Raw genomic sequence first — 23,130 nt, forward strand, 5'->3', positions numbered from 1 at the left:
TGCTTTGCATGTAATGAATGCACATTTCTTAATTCAAACATGATCATAGAGCCCTAGATTCCATTCATCAGTCTGTGATGGAAGGTTGCCTGTGTGAATCAGTGAATACATGACAGACTCATGGCTCGGTGCTTGCATCACTGTTGAAAACACTCACTCTAACATAGCAATGTCTGTAAACATGAAGCATACATACTTATCCAGACATGGTGTTGGAATGTAATGGCAGCAATATCGCCCACTCAGATGGGGTATGAAGGCTCTGTTGCTCCTTGTCACGGGAACATTCCAGATGAGAATGTGCAGTGTCTCAGTCTGGGCATGCCCAGTCACAGATACAGACTCATCTTCAGTGGATGATGTTCATAGACAGGAACAGATGCCCCAGAGAATGACCAAGACAGGAGGTATACATGTAGGGAATGATTGTTCCTCTTGCAAACACTAGCCTGACCGTTAATGATCTGATGAAGCATTTAGAACAAACCCAGCTTCTGATATGGTGTATGGAGTCCACATTTCTACAGCCATTGATGCCTCACCATTAAGCATGCCTCACGGGTAATTCCTGCACAAAAGAGCAGGAACATGCTTTAACTGGCAGTGCTGGCATAGCATTTCTTCTTAGTGCTTGCGTGCAGCCAGTGAATATCATGTTGTGGTGGTGTGGTAAGGGTGTTTATCTCTGTGGAGGTTCAATTTGAGCGTACTTCTGTGATTGATTCATATGATTAAGTGTGGGGAAGGTATGGCACAATCATTGTAGCTGCATATGTCAAAGTTCCCAGTGCACTATTGTATGGACAACTGACATGGAGCTGGCTCAAGGGAGCATTCAGTTGTGCGGTCACAAAGAGCCACCACAAATATAGTGCAAAGCCAACACACACAATGTAAAGTGTCACTTCACATTGTGTGAGCTGATAGCGCCCTTTTCATGACAGTGTCATGTAAAGGGTCAGTCAATGACTGTCAGTCAGTCATTTATTTACAGTCATTGACTGGCACTTTACATGACACTATCATGTGAGGTGTGCTGCCAGATCACACAGTTTAAAGTGGCATGCCTAATCATGAACTGGACCAGGCAAACAGCAGGGGGTTCACGCCCATGTGGAATCACACACAGGGTGCTGGTAGACCTGGTGTCAGCACTGATGTTACACATCAGACAGTAACAGTCATATGTGTTGTTTCATATTGTGGCAGCACATGGACGCTTTGACAAACAGGTTGGTGATTTGGCCAGCTCACTAATCATTGCTGCAATCATATTACAGCATTGTTTGGATATGGACTACGGTCTGCATGGTGTTACAATGGACCCTGCTGTCCTAATCAAGGTGTAAAGTCACATTGAGGAGACATCTGTCAGTGGTAGGCATGTTGGGAGGATGGAGAGTGTATTACTCGGGCGGGGGGGTCATGTACAGCATGTCCCAATGCATCCACTAGAACACTTTGGGGAAAGAAAACCACAGTTAAGCTACTCAGGCATATGTAGCAATGAAGTGATATTCATGAACAGTTTCTATGCGTGAATTGGCAAGACATGGAATTTAAATACATTGTATCTTTTCATGTGTGTCATGTTTTTCAACTTGAAAGAATGTGTAGATTTGGTCATCTAACTGATGCTTTGTGCTGGTCTTCACCATTACAATGCCCCATGTGCAGTACTTATCACTGGGTTTTGCAAGGAAAAACACGTGTTGCCTAAGTCATCAGTCTTAATTAGTCCTCAATTGTATGGCTCTTTCTACACTAAGGGCATGAGATGGACATGCAGGGATATGTATGCATGTTCTTTTGCCAGCAGTGTACTTCGAGTCAGATGTCTGGGTCTGAACCTTCCTGTATCCACCCCTGTGTGCTTTGTGCTCTGCTTCCAAGGAAGTTGCTATCTCCGCATGGACCATGATATGGTGCAGCTTGTACGTGTGTCAATAGCATGCAACACACATGTGACTGCACACATTCACATTGAATTGCATGTGTATTGTCCAGTGGGTGAGACAATCATGAATCATGCAGTGCCACAAAACTATATGCATGTTTACACAGTCTTCCATTACCTTGCCCTGATGGGACAACATGTGGATGGCTAATAGTTGTCTCTGTGTAGTTCATTACACAAATGGAGTGTCAATGGAGCAGTAGCCATGCAAACGTGCCTTGGTCGGTTCAATGTTGCAGTCTTCTAACACACGTATGCAAGACATGTGACTGTGCACAGCCATGTAGCTTGCAGGGTGCCAATGTTACAATTGTGGTTGGGGATATCATGGCAACACATATGCTTGCATGCATTTGGTGGCCTCAGATGGGCAGGTCACACTTCCACATGTTGCCATATGAAAATGTCTGGGTTGTGCATAAGATCATGGATGATGCACAGACCTCCATCCTTCCATTGATGTGTTTCACTGACACTCATTTCCGGGTGCATGAATGTGCCCTTGCACACGCAGACCATGCCATGTTGTACTGCCAGATGTGCGCATGTCAGCGAATGTCATTCATCTGTGATGATGTGTGATGCATGCGTGTCTAGCCATTTTGTGTCTGTATTCATTTTTATACATTAATTGTTTGTATGTAATCCTCATTTTACAGCAATTGTGTTTGAAGGTGCATCAAGACAGGTAGGGGGAATAGGGATGAGCCAAGAGTAAAAACAATAACAAAACGTTATTTAAAGGTCTTGAAACATTTGGAAAGTGCAAGTGGTAAAGCAAGAGAGCAGGGCTGAGGGGGAGAAGGTAAGTGTTGGAATGGAAGGAGGGGGTGGAAAACAACAAAAATGGAAAAAAAGCATTCCTATTGGCCGTGTGACAATTTGGAACGTGCAAGTGCTAACATGAAAAGAATGGGAGGAAGGGTAGTGCAAGAGGTGTAAGGGGGGAAAGAACAGACAAAAACATCCTTACAAGGCTTTGAGGTGATTCAGGTCATGCAAGTGCGATGAGGCGAAGAGGGGAGGAGGGGAAAACCCATTAGGTGCAGAGACAGAAACAGCAAAGGACGATGTGAGGCACGGCAAGGCTTCAGAGTACAAGTAAAGGGTAGTAGTAAGAAAATAGAAGTAGGTAAGCAAGAAGAATGGACTGCCCCAGCTTCAGGTGCATGGGCAACAACAATAAATCATACACAGCAAGTTGTAACAATTAGGGAATAAGCATGTCAAGAGGGTCTGCAAAGGAGACAATGGATAGTGAAATTTAGAAGCTGATTCATGATGCAAGGTGCTGGTAAGCAGGAGGCAATGGTAGAGTGCAACGAATAGGCGAATGCACATCCCAAATAAGAAAATGAATCTTAAAAGAAGCGACTAAACAAGTTAGAGAGATGTGAACATTAGAGCCCTTTTTGGTAACACTTACGCAGTGGATGGGAGACAGAATAACTCTGATGCCAAATAATCGAACCAATTCAAAAATTGTCTGTGACTGTTTTTATCCTGTTGTTGGTACTCGTATGACTTAGAGTAGATTCATTAGTAGTGGGAAACAAGGCTCTACTTTTTTTGTTTCTGTTATACAATTATAAAGCTTCTTATTTTCATGTCACCTAGTATCATAATATTATGCAAGGTCTAGCTCTCGACATGTTTCAGTTCACTGGTATAATTCTGCAACATTCATCAGGAGTAATTGTAGTAGTCACATGGGCTATTAGAAGGAGTAGTTTAAGTCTTCCTTTCTTTGGGCTTTATCAGCAGAGATTTCTTTAACTGTTGGGTAAAAACAAACAATATAGTGAGCTATAGATGCTCAAATTGTAGTCTGTTGGTCAGAAATGACTATATAACTAGTATCTAAGGAAAACATATTTTACCTGATACTGTTAGTGGGTGTGATGGTACAAGAATTCCAAATCATTGGAGTATCTTCGGACACACTAATAAATAGTTGTCTCCGCCGTAAGTATCTATAACGATATATATATATAACTCTGTTTAACTCATCAGTCACTCTGGTATTGGCTTCCCATTCATTATCCTTTTTAGATGCACTATATTTATTAATATTCCAGCTACCGTAAGGTGTTTTTATTCAGTGTAACCTCATAGCTCGTGGGAGCAATGATATCTCTCTGGTTCTTCTTAATATTCAGACGGTTTATATATCTGTCAGGACTTTGATGTATTCACAATACTCTACCGCTGGTTTATAGTTCTGGCTAGAGTAAATAAAGAAGTCCATGTGAGAAACGATTATAAACCCTCGTAATAAGGTAGACTAGGTTTATATTCATAGATCTAACTCTTTCCACAAGCCATGTGTCTTATTAGTCATTCTAATGTTTTGCCATATTATCCTATTTTCAATGTATTCACAGTCATTTAAAAATAGTATATCAGTGTATATAGGTTATCTGTATTTATACGGCTTAAGGGTAGAGGCACTCGATGGTTGGCAAAAGCCTCTTTGTAATCTGCGTCCTAGTTACATTGTAAGCTTTGAGGAGTCGAGTCATTCGTACTCAGCATTTTGTAACTAAAATATGCTTCCGTGATCACTGAATGGAACACGCGGTCGCTTAACAAGTTGCGTGATGTTGCTTTTCTTAAAAGGTATTGTTGGAATAGTTCCTCCATCCTCTATGGTTGCACAGCCCGGGACATCCTCTATGTTGTTCATGTAGTGTTTAGATCGGCATAGTTTTCAGGTTCTCGGGTAAATATCGACTAATTTCCCTAGACAGGTCTGACCTGTTTAGGGAAATGATTCAATATTGGACTATAATCCCATATTGGTTCCTGGGATACCATGTGTGTCACAATAGATTTGGGTTGTGCTTCGCATACAACTTCCATACGTGTATGAATTTTTAAATATTTTTTGTGTTTTGCAATATGAATAAATGCTATGTTATTACTACACATGTTTCTTGGCCATATGTTGTGTCTGAATTACACAACCATACTGTAGTTTTCACCTGTCCTGGTGTAGTGTGGATGGGCGGGGAAGCCTGGGCTCAAATCCCTTTTTTTGATTAACATTACTTTCACTCATGAGACAGGCCCCCTCATGTACAAAAAAGAGGGTCTTAATCCCATTTTGTCTCTGATGTCAGCACATGCATGTGGAACATCACCCCTTCCCCAACAGCTTCTGTTCATCTGTTGTCCCTGCACCTGTTTGCAGTACACCCTATGATTCCTGACCCCTTCCTGGGAAGAACTTGTCCAGGTTGTGCGCTTTGTTAGAGGGGGAGGCTGCAGCTGGGGAGTGATGACCTGCCATAAACTTTGGTGTCCTAAGGGGTGGGTTGGTGGGTGGTGCAGAGTCTGGAGTGGGGGTGCAACAGCCTTATTTGTGTTGCCATTGTGAACATGGGTCTCTTTCTGTATTACATGCCATTGTGTGCTGACCATGTTGTTTTTGTGACGATAAGATGAGGAGCACCCTTTCGTAGGTGGCTTTTGTTTGCCAGTCTGTCCTTCACCCGGACCCCCTATTGTCTTTCATCACCCCTGACCTATGCTATTTTCACATTGATGTGCCTTCCAGACTCTCTGCCCCTGCACCCATCTCCCTCCTCATCTCCCCAGCAGCCAGACACCTTCTTGATCCCCAGTTCCTCTCTCTTCCCATCTCTGCCTTTCTCTTTCTCTCAGCTCCGTAGCTACATATTCATCACTCTGGCTCCTCTCTCCCTCTTGCCCTCGTTCATCCTTCACATCAGCTCCCAAACGTGCACTCCCACCTCCTGACTTGTCCCTTTTTCTCCCCTGCCTTCAAGGGTGACCCAAAGGCACACATGACTGACGGTGTGTGTGTACAACTTGTATGCCTGGAATCAATGGCCCAGCTTGTGTCCACATCCTAGAGCAGACTAACCCCTGTGCCTAGAGTGCATAACATGTTGTTGTGGAAATGTTTTTGCATCACTGCCAGTGATTACTCTGTCAATGAGTTTGGAATGAGTTGTATTCATTGTTGTTCACGCTCTCTGATATGGCCTTCCAGTTGTTGACATTGGGCAGAGCATGGCTGTCAAGTTACCTTGTTCCCTACAGGACAAATCAAGGCTGTCCTGCTTGTTTACTTTCATGCAATGCATGTCTTTGCAAGGTAAAAATGTAATTTCAGGTGAAATTCTGTAGAAGCGAGACAGTGTGCACCTTGTGCAGGTAAGTTCAAGTCACTCAAGGGCCACAGGTTGCGGTGTAATTGATGGAAGAGAGGCTGTCACTGTATGGGTGTTTTGTATTGCATTTTCCTGAGGTGAGAAGGTCTGGCTGCATGGGTGCGGTGACACATATTGATGGGAGGCTGGTGAGGCATTGCTTGCAGTTTTTGCATTGCACTCAAGGGGGCATAGGTTGTGGCGTAATTGGTGGCAGGGAGGCTATCCTGTAGGGTGTTTTGTATTGCATTGGCCTGCGGTGAGCAGGTCTGGCTGCATGAGTGTGGGGCCACATGGTGATGGGAGTCTGATGAGTCATTGCTTGCAGTTGTTGCATGTGTCATGCATGCCGTAAAGCAACCCGTTCACTAATTTTTTGTGGCATGTGTACCCATGCTGGCACTTCTGCTTTGTCAGGGGGTGCACTCCCCAGAGAACCCCACACAGAGTACAGAATTTCAGACCATGTGGGGGCTGCCATGTTGTCCAACTGCAACAATGTCCTGTCTTCTCTGCAAATGATGAGAAGGTAACTTTCCGTCATCTTGGACATTCCGTCATCGGCTCCCTTGCCAATGTTTCCTTCACTATCCTGATGTCATGTTAATCAGGGAAAGCCAAATTGTGTCATTGAGCTGACTACAGTCGGATCTGAAGTATCACAATTACCCTGACTGGAACAAGGTGTAAGTGGAACCTGCTCCTTCACATCATGGCATTCAGAGGGGTAGACATTTGAGGTGTTTTGGGTGTGGATGGTGTCACTACTTAGGGTAGTTCTAATTGCATTGAGGTCCCACTGCAGGGTGTGGTTGAAAAATGGTGATGGGAGGCTGAGGAGTCATTTCTTGCAGTTGTTCAATGGCACCGATGGGGGGCACAGGGTGTGGTGTCATTTGTGGGAGGGATGGTTTCACTGTGTGGGGTGCTTTTCATTGTGTTGGCCTGAGGGTAGCAGGTCTGGCTGCTTGGGTGCAGGGGAGACATGGTGATGGGAGGCTGGCAAGTCATTGATTGCAGTTGTTGAATTGGGGGCACAGTGTGAGGCATTTTAGGGCGCATAGGTGTGTTACCTGCTCTGACCTTGTGTTATTTTTCTCTACTGAGGCATTCTGCAAGGGAAGGTGGTTGCTGCTATTCAAGGCAACAGTGCTGTGGGATGCCGACATGCAACACCTCAGCAGTGTGGGCTGGTTTGGACACCTACGTATCAGAGCATGGATACACTCCTGGGTACTGCTGGAGCAGGCTCGCAAGAAGAAAGGTTGAGGTGAGATGTGCATCTTTCTTGCAGTGACTTGCAATTATCTCAGTCTGTATTACTATTTAGATGTAGATGTTTCTTTTAGCATAATTGTTGTCAGGGAATGGGGTGGCAACTTGTATATTGTTGTGAGACATGCATAGGGTGGCCTGGGCAGTCTTCACAAGTGTTAGTTACTGCTTACATGTTGTGCTGTGCCTTCCTACTTGTGTTCACCTGTGTTTCGTTGGGGGTTTGCACGCACAATAGTTGGTGGGGTGCATTTGAAAGTGGTGGGGGATTTCATTGATTGTGTTGGGTGCTTTGGTGTGAACATGTATACAGTTGTTTCCACTTGTTATGACTGTGTCAGTGATTGGTGCAGTTGATTTGATGGCTATGGACACGCACAGTTTGCCTCTACCAGACACAAATTCATAGGGTGTTGTTATGGGCACGGTGGATTGGCCCAAACTCATAATTGAATGGCACCAGGAATGTAGCTTCACTGTGTGTGCTCCACATGGGCTGGTTCATGTGAAGTAGTTTTTCACAAGCTGATTGCCTGCAACATCTCCCTGTGCCCTTTGGCTGACCAAGGGCAGGGATGCTGCCTGTGGCTGAGGTCGATGTCCCTCCTGAATCTCTACTGGTATGCCACGCCGTGTGGCAACATTGAGGAGGACACAAGCAGCCACAATGATTTTGCATACTACTGGTGGGGCATAAAGCAATATGCTGCAAGAGTGACCAGTGCAGCAGAAAAATGACTTCAGCACCTCAAATGTGTGCTCCACTATGCTCCTACTGGGTATGTGTGCTGTGTTGTACCTTACCTTGACTGGTGTGTCAGGATTCCTGAATGCTGTGAGCAGGAATGTTGAGAGAGTGTAGGCACTGTCCCCTGTAAATGCGTAAACTGTAAAAGCAAAAATGAGTGGGCACCACTGGAACATTAATCTCCTTAATGTCCTTATGAAGTCTCTGATGTATGTTCCCAATAACAGGGTAGTTTACTATGTGCAGGAGACGGCTGTAAAAGACTTGGAGACACCAAAGTCAAAAATAACAGTAGAAGCAAGAGACCAGGTGCAATACCCAGTCATACAGCCGCTCTCTGAGTCCCAATACGGGTTTTAGTTAATTACAATGTTGGTAGACACTTAGTGTAGAGATAAAGAGTTGATTAGAAAAAAACTCAAAGGTAATATTGTTTTCTCAATGATGATTTTATCTATCCAAAAGTAAAATTGCGTAGTCACTAATAATTTTTAGTGAGGAAGAGTTCTGCCACAAGTCACTCTTTCAACAGACTCAAATTGTGCCAATGCATTTCGGAATACAAATTCCTTCATCAGGGCAAGTCTAAACATCATAAACATAACATATATATTTTTTCCAAAGTAACAATACCATATTTGCAAGGAGAGTAGAGAGTTTGTTCGTAGATGGGAGGCCATTCTTAACAAATGTTCATTGGATCTCATCTTATTAACTATCCAAGAATTATCAAAGAACTTGACATCCCTCAGTACAGAAATTGAGGAGATAGAAAAGGAGTTGGCTAGTACGCTTGGAAAGGAAGAATATGATTCAATACTAGTAGAAATTAACACAAAACTTGAAGATTAAAAGTCGGAACTTGAACAGAAGAAGGTCAAGAAATTTAAACGCGATACTTATGACTATATTAACGATGAGTTATATACCTGGATGGACAGATATGGTCCAGTAGCACCTAAGAAACTGTTTAAATATGCATCAGATAATACCTCCAGTTCTGACTCAGAAGCCCAGAGAGAGTCTGAGACTGCAGCCGAGCAAACCACAGAGAATCCAGTGCAGATTACAAGTCCTTCAGCCCAAGCTTCATCTACTTTATCTTTTTTAGGCACCCGCCGAAAAGAACCCGCAGGGGGAGGAGGAAACCTAAAAAGCAAACCTCAGACCAGATTGCAGCAAAAGAAAACTTAGTGATAAATATATCGGAGAGGAGACTGAACAAATCTGAAGAAGAGACTCTTCAAAAAGGCTTAAGTTTCGTACCCACTTACGGAACCACCGTGTTTGATACAAAGATTGAACTATACAAATTTGTTCGCAAGCTCAAACTGAAAGTATTCTTTGAAGAATTGGAAACACAAGACAGTCCAGCCAAGATGCCAGATTATCAGGAGTTCAGGATCAAAAGTGGATTTGTACCACCTATTACGGTACCATCCATTGAAATTTTCCAGAAATTGGTGACTCGTGATCTAGAACGCATCAGCTACAAAACTCCTCCATACAGGAACCTTAAACCACATGAAATGAGATTAATCAGGGACCTGTTTAGTGATAAAAGTATCACCATCCGTCCGGCAGACAAGGGGGGAGCTCTAGTCATCCAGAATACGACTGACTATGATGCCGAGTGTATTAGACAGCTCCAAGATCATACCACATATACCACTTTAGACCATGACCCAACCCTCTCTATTCAACAGAACTTGAAGAGCCTTTTGGCTAAAGCACTAGAATTGGAATGGATCAATGAATATACACAAAGATTTATTTCCAAAAGCCATCCGACAATACCAAATTTCTACACGCTGCCGAAGATCCATAAGGATGGTACTAAACCACCTGGCAGACCAATTGTCGCAGGAATAGAGAGCATCAACCAACCTCTATGGATCTATATCGACTTCTTCCTACAGCCTCTAATCCAGAAAACATGTACTTACACTCGGGATGCCACCCATTTCCTTCAAAAACTCAACTCTTTGACATCTTTACAAGAAGATTTGATGTTCACAATTGATGTGAAGAGTCTCTACACCTCTATACCTCATGACCTAGGGATAGAAGCTGTGGAATGGATTTTGCTTGAAGCACCTGAAATACGTGCCCAGAAGGAATTTATACTGGTCCTTCTACAATTTATCGGAGAAAACTCTTATTTTCAGTATGGCAATCAGTTCTACTTACAAATTGCCGGGACTTCAATGGGGGCCACTATGGCACCCTCATACGGCAATAGTTTCATGCACAAATTTGAGACTGACCATGTATTGAAGAGACAAGAATGGAATAAGGACATTCGGATATGGACAAGATACATAGATGATATCTTTGGAGTTTGGAAGGGGACCAAAGAGTCTTTTGAGATATTTTTTGAATATCTTAACAGCATTGACCAAAGGATACAATTCACTAAGGAAACTCCATATGACACCATAACTTTCCTAGATGTCCAGGTCAGAAAGCAGGCTAACAGCTACAGTACTTCTCTGTTTCAGAAAATCACTGATCGCAATAACCTCTTGCATCGCCTTAGCTTTCACCAGCCAAGTTTGCTCAAAAACCTGCCATACAGTCAGCTACTACGGGTAAAGAAGATAGTGAGTGATCCTGAAGACTGTAAAATGCAACAGATGGAGATGAAGGAGAAATGTCTGGCCCGTGGATACAAGCAGGATGAGCTTGATTTAGCATCTGACAAGGTCAATGCTCTGTCACGAGAGACTGTATTATCAGTACAGAACCCCAAGGAAAGGAGAGAATTGAAGTCACCAGTATACGTTTCAAAATTTTCAACTCAAAGTCATAAAATCAAGAAAACTATTATGAAACACTGGGAGATATTCAAAAATGATATTAGAGTACAGAATCTGTTTAATGAAAAAACAGTTTTTGCATATCAACGTAGTAGGAACCTAAGGGACGAATTGGTGCAAACTAAACCAGCAATAAAAGGACCTACAACCCAACGTACTGGTACATTCCCTTGCCTCCATTGTGTTAATTGCAACTTTGTTATCAAAGGCAACATCATCAACCATCCGAGAACAGGACAGAAGATTCTGCTGAAGACATTTGGGACTTGTGACAGTAGTAACATCATTTATGGGATCAAGTGCCCATGTGGGAAATTCTATGTTGGACAATCGACAAGAACAGCCAAACTTAGGTGGAGTGAGCATCGGTCCTGTATCCGTAATGCGAATACCAATTCAGCTGTGGCACGACATTGGGTGGGTAATGGACATAATGTGACACAGATAAGATTTGTGATTTTAGAAGTACTTACCAAGAACAGTCCTCATGAGGATCTAAGCCAACGTCTGAATCGCAGGGAAACTTATTGGATAGACAGGCTTGGCAGTCTGGTTCCTAATGGACTAAATGAGGAGATTAATTTTCATTGCTTTCTCTGATTGTATGTCATTTCTGTTTGGATGGACCTGTTTAGAATTACATCTATGTACTAGTGGTACCATGATTTACATGTAACTATTGTTAACACAAACTTACAAATATGGTTGGTATTTTGAAATTTTACGGTCAATGTGTATTTATAACACTCCCCATAGATGTGATTCGCATGCTGCATATCCTGGATTTTTATCTAGGACCCAAGGTGCCGTCTTGATGACGACACCACTGGCAGCATCTTTCTATATATCTACGATTTGATGCATGATGTGAAATATTGACATAGCTACATTCTTTTTCATAATTCTTTGTATAGGCTGTTCTGTCCCTCCTACATGTGCTACTATCTTCTTTGTTACCCGGAATTTTGGCGTTGAGTATTTCTTCACTTTCTATGATTTTCACTTACTTCTATTTTATTTTCTAAATAGGTTTATTACTCTAGGTATGAGCCTATTAGTCTCCGAAAATAGTTCAATCCTTCTTATTCAAGACTACTGGCTTGATTGCAGCCTTGACACTTGCATCGCGCGCTCTAGCGAGGAGCCGCGATCACGTGTCATATTTAGCTAGGTTGCTAAGTAACACTCTGATGCAGCGCGGTCAGTCTGCTACTGGCAGACATAGAGAGAACAGCTCCGCTATACTCTCTGTGACGGTAAGCTTATTCTTTATACTTTACCACAAACGTTGTGATTACAACGTTGTGAATCTCGTGGGATTCTAAACTAGATGTGTCTATGTTTACAGAGACTGCTTTACATTGGATTCGGGGAGCGGGTCGTTTTTCTGACGATATCAGCCCCTTAGTTGAGTTGCCACATTAATTTACTTCATTCAGGTAACAGACAATACTTCGTTTTGTATGACCATACTTGATGAAGACATGACTTTACACTGTTTGATTGCAATTTCCGGTCCTCTGTCTACTTCTACAAACATTATTGCTGGGTATGTGTTTTATTACATTTTATTTTCATATGCTATTTAACTGGATGCTAATTCTATTTCAACATATTTGCATGCTTGTCATATCCTTGGGCTTGGATTTGTTTCATAATACTCATGGTTTTGTTACTTTGGAAAAAATATATATGTTATGTTTATGATGTTTAGACTTGCCCTGATGAAGGAATTTGTATTCCGAAATGCATTGGCACAATTTGAGTCTGTTGAAAGAGTGACTTGTGGCAGAACTCTTCCTCACTAAAAATTATTAGTGACTACGCAATTTTACTTTTGGATAGATAAAATCATCATTGAGAAAACAATATTAACTTTGAGTTTTTTTCTAATCAACTCTTTATCTCTACACTAAGTGTCTACCAACATTGTAATTAACTAAAACCCGTATTGGGACTCAGAGAGCGGCTGTATGACTGGGTATTGCACCTGGTCTCTTGCTTCTAATGTATTTGTGGCAACACAAACACAACCATGATGTGATGCAGCCCAATACCTGGTGTAGCCACCGGGATTGTGTGACCTGCAATATGCCCCCAACAATGGGAGTGGTGCACTGAAAGGAGCCTGTGGATAGGAAATATAGGGCTGTCAGTATCTTCTCCAGTGGTATGAGGGCATGAGAGCAGATGGTGGGTGATGCAAGGTATTCCTCCGACTCCATGACCAGGTCTAGTATGACATGGGGTGGGAACCTGTACCTTGCATAGACCTGGCCATCTGGCATTCCAAAGAGCAGAGTATTTCATAGGACAATCATGTCTGTTTCCATCCTCCTCCTCCTTCTACGGACATGCATGATTGCTCTCAGTATAACTGCATTCATCCTGGTTGAGCAACGTTTAAATGGTGTGCATAGCGTGCTTGATATATGTTTCCTTTCTGCATTGGTTCATTTGCGCATTGTATTTTCCGTCTCCTATAATGTGGTGGCAAGATCATGAGTTTTTCGTGTGATGTTTCCCGATGTGAAGTTGCACATTGCAATCCATGAATTTGGTTAGGTTTGCACTTGACTTGTTGTGTGATTTCTTTGCGTGGTGCATCCCCACATGTTTCCTCCTTCTTCATCATTTTGCAGGGAGAATGGGGAATATGCATGTCCCGCCCCTATTTGTTTCTTTGCGTAGGACCGTCCCACACTTTGCCTAGTATGCCGTCCAAAGCACTCGACTGCACGCAAAGTCAGGACGGACCCGCACAAAGTCGCAGAAAGTCACACAAAGTCGGATCGATGAATCGATAAAAAGGAGGTTTGCGCAATGAAAATTGTGCAAAGTCACTTCTCAGCACGCAAAACATTCAGTGAATCAGGCCCTCAAGCAGCAAATCGGGTCTAGCTGAAAGCTGTCCTCTCACACTCAAAGTTTCCATAACAAATGAACCGCATTTCTGTATCCTGCAACGATCATGACACGCTAAACCTCTGATTACTTATTGTAATGATCACATTCGGTTTTCAGATTTGATCAATATTTATTTTCATTTTACCCATTATCAGTGATTATTAAAATCCTTAAATATTTTGCCAGTGAACTTAGTGGTGCCCAATTTCCATGTTGTCAGGGCTAAAACAAAGGTTCACACGACAGGTGTAAATGTGTTATGCATGTCTTTAAACCTTTTTAATGTTCCTGGGCATTCATTTGCTCTTTGAAGGTAGATGGCGGACTAGAACCGGGTGTGATATTTCTACCCCTCTTTTCTGCTCTGCCTTCAAAACCACCTGCTTTTACATCATCATGATATTTCCATGCTGGCATAAAACCAATGGATTCCTATGGAATCCGCCTGCTTATTACGCCAGAAAAAAGCAGGCAGATTCCATAGGAATAAATTGTAAATGTTGTCTGACATGGATAGGCATTGTTTACTCATTTCACACTGCAGATTGCTAAAGGGAGGCACACTGGCACTTCCTCGACTATTTCACCACTCCCTTTTGCACTAAGCGGCCCCTACCAGTCAATTTACAAATGTATTAAAAATGAGCTCCAAGAAATATAAAGCTGAGCAGCATTGGTTCACAGATCATCTGTGCATGAATAATATCAATATAATTCCATAATAAGAAATAGACACATTCCAGCTAGTGAATCTCTAGGTGTTGGGCTGGAATATATAGCACTTCAACCGGGGTGCGTCCGTGATAGGATTCATATATGATGCATACATGCTGCCCATAATCAGGAGCGTAGGAGACACATAAAATCTGGTGGGACATGGGACATCTTGGGGACTTTGCTTTATTTATTGTGTTTTAGTCAAAGAACTCGACTTTTCACAAAATTGGAATTAAAATAGCAGTACGTATTAAATTACAAATATCACTGTATAAAACAAGAGAAAAGAAGAAAAGAAAACAGAAGAAAATTAAAGGATGCAGCAGCAAAGAACATGTCTTTGTATGTTGCATTTCTGGATTTTTCATCTGATTATGAGCTCATGGTAAGAGAGAGGAAATAAATAACAATTACTTCCAGTGGGCCACAGCTGGGACGCCAGCTCGTTAAGAGGCAGATCACCTGTAAGTGGACTCCTGCCAAATAAAGGAGTTGCAGCCTTTTCTACCAATTGCTACTTTTTTTGCGTGGGGGCAAGGAGACGCGTGTGGCTCTTGGAATGGAAGGATGGGGGTTTCAAAGAAAGAGGAAATCTTGTTTGTACTTCTGAGTAAGCCCTATTATGGGAGTAGAGGGACCAGGTGTGTGATGTTGCTGCTTTGACTGTCCTCCGGGGAAGCGGGGTACAGCTTGACTGGTGTATTAAGATGTTTGTGTAACGATAGGTAACGCTGCTGTGCACATGATTATGCGCCCAGCTACCTGAGGGTTCGGACGTGCTTTATAAATAAACAAACTAAACTAAACTAAACAGCAAACAAGTAGGATGAGCGATCGCAAGCCCACCCCCTTATAAGCACTCTGCAGATCCGCGGCCGGATTTGTCAGACCCGGGGTATGCCTAGTAGGTGGGGTGTATGTGGACACAGTGGGCTTCCCCTCTAGCACCCCTGCGAGGGCCGGGCCAGCCTCTCACAATGAGTCTGGTCCCTCTTATTCCATCTCATGCTGTATTCAGAGACTAGCCTTTCTTTGCCTTTGTTATTCTGAATGCAAAGCCTGATCTATTTGATTATCTCATATTTTACTAGGACGGCAGAGCATGGGTCCTCTGCCTGGTACATTATTCAAAGTGCCCCTCTGTCCTTTCTTGCCTCTCCCTTATCTCACTGCTTGCTTGCTTAATACATACCTCCTTGCTTGAAAACTCAACATATTCTCCCTAACACAGCAATGGCAGCTGCAGTCTGTCTTCATTTCTATTTGTTCCATATCTTGAATTATCCTTTATTTCCGCTTTTCTGTCTGCAGGGGAAAGGCATTTGCCAGTCACTGCCATGATTGTTCTACCTGGCCATAAGAGGGCAACAGCTAGCCAATATTGGAAGAACATGGCCATATTATGCAGAGACTGGCAACTGCCTTCCTAATGCCTACACAAGAGACACAACTCTTGCCTTTGTTTCTAACAGTAATTCAGTGGAGGAAGAAATGCGAGAAGACACATATTGCTTATAAATGAAGGGGATGATGTCACATTTGGTTAAGACATTGTGATCACGCCAGGAGTTAATTTCCAGCTGCAATTAAGCGATTACCTTTCAGACTTCTGGCTTTAAATAACGTTAGTTTCACCTGGAAAGCACAGAGGTTGCTTAACAGGGTTCCTGGAACACAAGGGGTATTCTACTCGTGGGCATGGATGATTGGAGGGCATTATTGCCCTGGTTTGGAGCCTGGCCCCTACAGCCATGATGGGGGGAGGGGCCTATTACTTTTGGTTGTACGTACCCTTTAAGGGTGGGCAGACATTACCTCCTGCTTTAGCCCACTAACAGCTCTGCTTTGCAACTTTTATCACACATACCTGTCAGGTGGCATGTAACTCAATGCTACTAATGTTATCAGCCTCAGAAGTCTGGAATCCTTTTCCACATTAACTAGGGTACAGGCTTGTCACCTGAGACTTACCCATCTCTGAGTCGGCATCTGTCGCCCTGTAGGGAAGACACACACAGAAAGAGCAGGGCATAGTGCTCTTGTGGGTTTTTCACAATTCTTCCTCGGGGTGGGCACAATTCACTCAGCAGAGAAAGTGGCACATGCTGGGCAACATTCTACCACTTTGACAATGTCACCCAAAGAGCGAAATTGGCCATTTGAAATACCTCTGTTGACTTATTATTGCGCAATCCACACTGATGGGTTTAAGCACCTGCTTAAAGGGAGATGGCAATTAAGGGCATTTGCCAACGCATTCAAGAAGCCCAGGACACCCACTTACCAGCGACATGCCATGCTCACTCATTCTGATCACGAATTGCCATTTATCTGGGGTCATGTTAAATGTATTTATTTATTTAATACATGTGTAGCATCACGCAAAACCGCCAAGCATCAAGGCGCAAAGTAAACTGCATGGAGTGGACCACTTCCATTGGCGTACATTTTTACTTTTCCGCCACAAAATGGAAGATTTTAGCATAAAAGGCAGGTGAAATCACATCACTTTCCACTTTGGAAGTGTGTAAATACCTCGCGCAATTAGCGATTGCTGGCAGAATTGACAATGGCTTCCTCTGGACTCCGCCCGCCTTGACCAGGTTTCATTTCCAAGCAGATCCCAGAGGAATCCCTTTCCTTATTTCCAGCATGAGAATCCATGCTGGCAGTAAGGCCACATTTGTCTGGTGGAGTGGGAAATACAGGGGGTCCTGGTGTGTCCACTTGGCTCCCGAACTCCACCCAGAAAATGCACGAAAATCTGGCCAATTAGAAAAAGCGAAAGTAATAGTGTTTTCCACCACTTTTTCTGAACCAATTGACCTGGAATATGATGTGTTGCATCAGAAGGTGAATGCATTCACTCTGCCTATTATCCCACTGGAAGATTAAGCCACGTGCTGTATACATGTGTTACATATTCCTGGGCACAATCTGCATTTGGAGCATTAACTAACTGAGCTACCTTACAAATGATATCCCCTCTGGGGCTTTACCGTCTTAACCTCTTAACGGCCATGGGTATTTCCCCCCAGTGCAAAGGCCTTTTTTGGTGATTTCGGTATGTCACCATTCAATCCCTTGTAACTTCTTTGTTACATGAGATATCTCGGCCAAAGTTGCCCCCTTTTTTCCCACATCTAGGCGGTCGTAATGCCCCCGAGGAATCCTAGTTTGCTGTAGGGAGTGAGAGAAAATAACCAAAAAGGAGAACATTTGTTTTTTTTTCTCCAGAAAATGCCAATAAAATGTTGTACAAAGAAGGCTGTGGTGTTTTCCTTGTAAGAGATAGGAACAAATGGTTTCCTGTGCTGGAGTCGCCATTTTCCAGGCTTTCGAGAACAGATTGAGTGGAAACCAAAATAACATATTTTGATATGCTAATCAGCTATTTTGTGAGAGGTAGGCGATTTTGGCGTTTTTTGTCCAATAGGACATGCATGGACGCAATGGAAGAAAAGGGTAGGAAAGCTGAACGGGAAGCCAGAAAGGTATACATTTCTGAAAAGTAGACAATTATCCAAGTTTAGGAAGGGGTGATTTGCGCAGGTCAGGCAACAACTATGTAGGGAAAGATTCCATAGTTTGGGGGGAAATCGGGAAAATGACAGAAAGAAAAACACAATTTCCGCACATTTCACTCTGGTCACCCACCGAAACACACAGCCAACAACACATGGCCTACCTTCCCTTGTTCCCACAGGTTTCCCAACGAAAACGGTACCTCACATCTGTGGGTGCACCTACCTGGGTGCAAAGAGAAAAGCCTAAAACACTGGTAACCTTTAGGTTACCAGTGGTTACCAGAGGGAAATGTCTGAAAATACCTTGGCTAAGGGAAAAGGCTAACCCACTGATAACCCCAAGCCTTTCGGCAAAGCAGATTTTGCTCATGTGGACAACCTACAGATGTGGGCCTAGTGTGTCGAAGCCACCAAGGAAAATAGAGAACCCCATGCATTTCTGAAAAGAAGACACCAGTGGGCATCCCCCATTTCCACTAAAACCATCCATTGTGGTTTAGTGACCCCCACACCCACCCAAAGCAAGTTATCATTTTTTTATTTTTGTTTTTGTTTTGCCTCTTTCCTAGGGGCAGATTGTGCTAGCAATCTGCCCCCAGGGAGGGCTACATGTGATGCCTCACATACATTTGGGGGTGGGGGGAGAGGGCCACCCCCCTTTCCACTAAAAACATCCATAGTGGTTCAGTGGCCCCCCACACCCACCCAAAACAAGTTATAAATTGTTTTATTTTTGTTTTGCCCCTTTCCTAAGGGCAGATGGGCACATGTGTGTGGCCATCTGCTTTCCCGGGGGGCAAAATGTACTGCCCCAGGCATGGGGGGTGGCTCTGTCAATATTTGCAGTGGCCTCCCCCACCCCAAATGGATGGGGGCATCTCATGTACCTCTTCCTAGGGGCAGAAATCTGCCCCCAGGGAAGTCTACATAAAGTGCCCCCATCCACTTAGGGTGGGGAAAGAGGGCCACCCCACCTTTCAAACACAAAATATCCTGGTGGTCTAGTGGGCCCCCCAACCCTACGGAAAACAAGTTATATATATTTTTGTTTTGCCCTTCTCTAGAGGCAGATGGGCACATGTGTGTGACCATCTGCCCCCAAGGGGGTGGCAAAACGTACTGCCCAGGCTTGGGGGGCGAGGTGGCTCTGCCAATATTTGCAGTGGCCTCTCCCCCCACCCCAAATGGATGGAGGGCCGCTCATGTACCCCTTCCTAGGGGCAGAAATATGCCCCCAGGGAGGGCTACATAAGTTGCTCCCTATCCACTTAGGGTGGGGGGAGAGAGGGCCACCCCCCTTGCAGAAATCCCTGGTGGCTAGTGGTCCCACACCACCCAAAACTACGTTTTAAAAAAGAAATATCTTTTTTTTTGCCCCCCTTCCCTGGGGGCAGATGATCACCCATCTGCCCCAAGGGTATTGCCCCCATGCTTTGGGGGCCATGGGGGAGTGGGCAGCTTACCTATTAAGCAACCCCTCCCCCCACTTCAAAAACAGATCCCTGCACGACACACCAAACACATATTCTGGGGGGGATAAATGACATTACATCCCCCCCACTTAAAATTGTGGGGGGATTTGTCCACCCTGCCCCTCCCATGTCCTACACCCATGCCCATAATGCTCATTTCAGTCAACATTATCCTCAGATTACTTTTTCCTGCCATCAGGTTATGTCACAGAATGGAGCAGTGAAACAAAGTCTGATGGCTTTGAACCCTTTGATGCAGTGACAAGGGTTTATCTGTGATGGCGACGCTGGTCAGGTCATAGAGATACCGGAAACTTGGATTATTCTAAATACACCCTCTCAAGTCTACAATTGAAATCAATTGTGTTGGGATGTGTATTCAGCATGTTTGGGTCACTCCATCCCTTAGAACAGTGTCACTTAAATAGCTGCTGGAGTCCCATGAAATAGGTTCAGTACATATGTCAGCAAGCACTGATTAGCTGGCCTAGTCAAGCACATTGTGCTCCCACCTCAATAAATGCTAACAGTAATACCAAGGTACCAGACATCTTTGCCAAACCAATTGTTATTTTCCTGCTATGTAATTTATCACATAATGTCGAGACTATGGTGTACCAAATTCTCATGCAACCCGCAGCAATTTGAAACTCTAACAATGGTAGTTAGATGCTTTGCAAAAATGACGCATAACATAACATGATACATACATGGTCCAGCATTTGCCTTGAAATACAAAACAGACTAACGATAAAGATGCATGTACAGTGCCGAAAATTAGGGCGGAAGAGAGAGGGGGAGGAATAGGGAAGTCACTTGAAATGTTCAAAGAGAATAGGTGAAAGGTTTAATTTGTAGTCCATAAATGTATGATGGATGACTGTATGGTGGTGCATTGAAATAAGAAATATACCATATTTGAAATAGCACATCTGAATATTCATGTTGTCTCTGTGATGTTTGGATTCTTCATATACACACATGACCAACCATGGAACGCATCATTCAGGAGTAAAATGTAAGGAATTGATTTATGGGTGCGCCAGCTCGGCACAATGTTGTGCCACATGTTGGTGCAGTCATGCCACCACCCCCTGGGGCTCCAGGAGATGCAGTTCTTGCATCTGACACTGGCGCCCATGTGACCCGGCAGTCCGTTTCATCGACTGCCACGGGCCCAAGGGTAGTGGTAGCTGCAGGTGCAGCTGTGGACACCACCACCCAGGCTCAGGGTCTGCCAGCGCAGGCTGCGTTGGCACATGAAGAGTCCATGGAAGAATTCCAGGTGGTCAGGAGGCACTCCGTAGGTACACACAGGGATTTCGTGACTGAGGCACGTGTCCCTGGGGCAGCTATGTCATCTGCTGCCCCGACCAGGCGGGTGTTGGCAAGTGCAGGGGCAGATGCAGCCGACACGACCCTGGTTGTGAGTCTACCAACCAGGACAATCCCGGTCAATGACCCTGGCACAGCAGATGTTGCTGCGCAGGGTCCATTCCAGGGCACCCAGCAACCACTGACGCAAGTCAGGGCTTCACTCCATGTTCCACCTGCCACTCCCTCGGCTCATTCCACCAGCGCCACTGCCCATACTGATCAGGGCGGCATTTGCCTGCCAGGGTCCGGACCAGCATCCAAGAGGAGGAAGGTTGCACCAGCAGTAGAGGCTGGGACCCCAGACACAGCTACGGCCTTCAGCACATCGTGGAAGAAGCCCTTCTGCAAGCAGGAACTGGACATCCTTGTGGACTACGTGCGGGAACACAACCATGACATGCTAGTGGGGCCGAATTGTCAAACTACGGCTGCCCATCGGAATACCCACTGGAAGCATGTTGCGGATGATGTGAGTGCATTCAGCCATGAGGTGCACACAGCGCAAGAGTGCAAAAAGCGTTGGAATGACCTCAAACGCAGTGCTAAGGCAAAGGGTGCCTCAAATTACAACATCACTCTGGTGACTGGCGGTGGGCCACCACCTGAGTAGGAAGACCTCACTCTGCACGAGGCTCTCGTTGCGGAGTTCATACCAACAGAATTGGTCAAAGGAGTGGGAGAGATGCCGGACTTTGATGCCCAGTCCAGTGAGTGTTGATGCCTGTTGGTCGACGACATATGTGTTTTGCATGTGTGATGTGTTGTGCTTGACTGCCACAGCATCTCCTGTTTACATGGTTCTCATGTGCAAGTAATGGAATGCTTGTATGATAAGTGCCTGTTGTGCAGGGTAGTGGACATGTAGAGCAGACAGGGACTGTCCTCACCACCACACTTGCACCCTAATCACATGCTAGTCACAACTGCTGCCCCTACAGTCCATGTTTCAGCTCTATGGCCCTTCTGCATGGAGCTGGTGTGTGTTTCCTCTCAGCACTGGGACTGCGTCATTGCATGACTGAGGTGCATGTGTCCTCTGCATGCATGCGGGTACTCCACATAGGAATGCTTCCTTGCCCCTCCACCGACAAGGTGCCCCAATTTCATCATTGCAGAGGTGTGCATCACGTTGGTGTACTTCAATGGCCTGTTCAAGACTCCTGTGTACATGGAAACTTCCACCAGCCAACCTGCCAGACACATGCAGTGGTGTACATCCTCTGCACTTCATGCAGGTTGTATCACTTGGACTATGCAGCTGCCAGATGCTCCACTGGAACATGATTTCACGTTCATGCTCAATGTGTACTCGATGCATCCCCCTATGTGTCCTTGACTGGATGATCATTGTAGTATGTGTCCAGGATGACGTACATTTCTTTGATTTTGATCATCCATTCCATGCCCACTATGGATCAGTCCCGCACCACACACATGTTTGGGTGTCACAGTCTGTGCAGGGCACAGGCCTCACCACGTTTCAGGCCCACTGACTCTGTTCAACTGTCGTAGGGGCTTCTGCACACATGTCTGTACTACTGAGGGGTCATCAGATGTCCTGCTTTCTGTCCCATCATCATCTGCTGTGTTGTCAGTTGAGTCAGATGATGCAATTGATGTTAGACAGCACTGTCTGCCAATGCACAGGTCTCTGGTCGCCCTTTCGCTGACAAGCAATGCATCGCTGAATTGTCACTTGTGGGGGTTTCTTGCAGCCATGCAACACATTGCATGCACATTGCACGTGATGCCTGGACTTGCCCTTGCACTGCCTTCAAGTCAATTGATGCACATCATGATGTGCTTGTTCATGTGGATAGTGGATAACGTACGCATGTCCTGCACTGCATCAAACCACTTCACAGCCGTGTTACAACTTTCTGCAAGCCTAGTCCCTGATGCTGTGTCAAAGTGACCGGCAATGCATGCAAGGTTCACATTTGTGTGTGACGTGTGATTCATCTGTTTGCTGTCAGTGTGATGTCTATGTCTGTGTGTGTTATGTGCTTCAGACATGTGTACTAATGAGATATTTTTCTACACTTTCCAGATGATGACGCAATGGAGCCAAGGGGTGGTGTTGTCATGCCAGACACAGGTTTGCTATCACACCAGCAACCCGGCACAAGTGGGGGTCGTGGGGTGGTAGGCCA

The sequence above is a fragment of the Ambystoma mexicanum genome, chromosome 7q, assembly GCF_040938575.1.
Source record: "Ambystoma mexicanum isolate Mex_15411 chromosome 7q, UKY_AmexF1_1, whole genome shotgun sequence".
Lineage (NCBI taxonomy): Eukaryota > Metazoa > Chordata > Amphibia > Caudata > Ambystomatidae > Ambystoma > Ambystoma mexicanum.